The sequence below is a fragment of the Equus caballus genome, chromosome 4 (assembly GCF_041296265.1).
Source record: "Equus caballus isolate H_3958 breed thoroughbred chromosome 4, TB-T2T, whole genome shotgun sequence".
NCBI lineage: Eukaryota > Metazoa > Chordata > Mammalia > Perissodactyla > Equidae > Equus > Equus caballus.
Window position 1 is genome coordinate 98035553 of NC_091687.1, and position 288 is coordinate 98035840.

A 288-nucleotide genomic window follows, 5' to 3' on the forward strand; every position below is an offset into this window, starting at 1 on the left:
CATGTCTCTCCCTCACAAGTGATCAGCCTGTAAGGGCAGGATGTGTGTCTCCACGTCCCCAGGGCCCAGCATGATACCCACCTCAATACTTATTACTGAGCCTCGATAAATCTTAGATTCGGCTTAAGAAATACTTGTTGCGCTCAGTAAGTGTTAGCTGAATGAATGAACATAGCCTTTCAGGAGCCAGTCCCCAAAGTCCAAACACGTTCCCCAAATCACTGCAGCCTGGGTTTCCGGCCCGTCCATCCACGGACACCCCGCCTCCCCGCCACCCCCTCCCCCCCC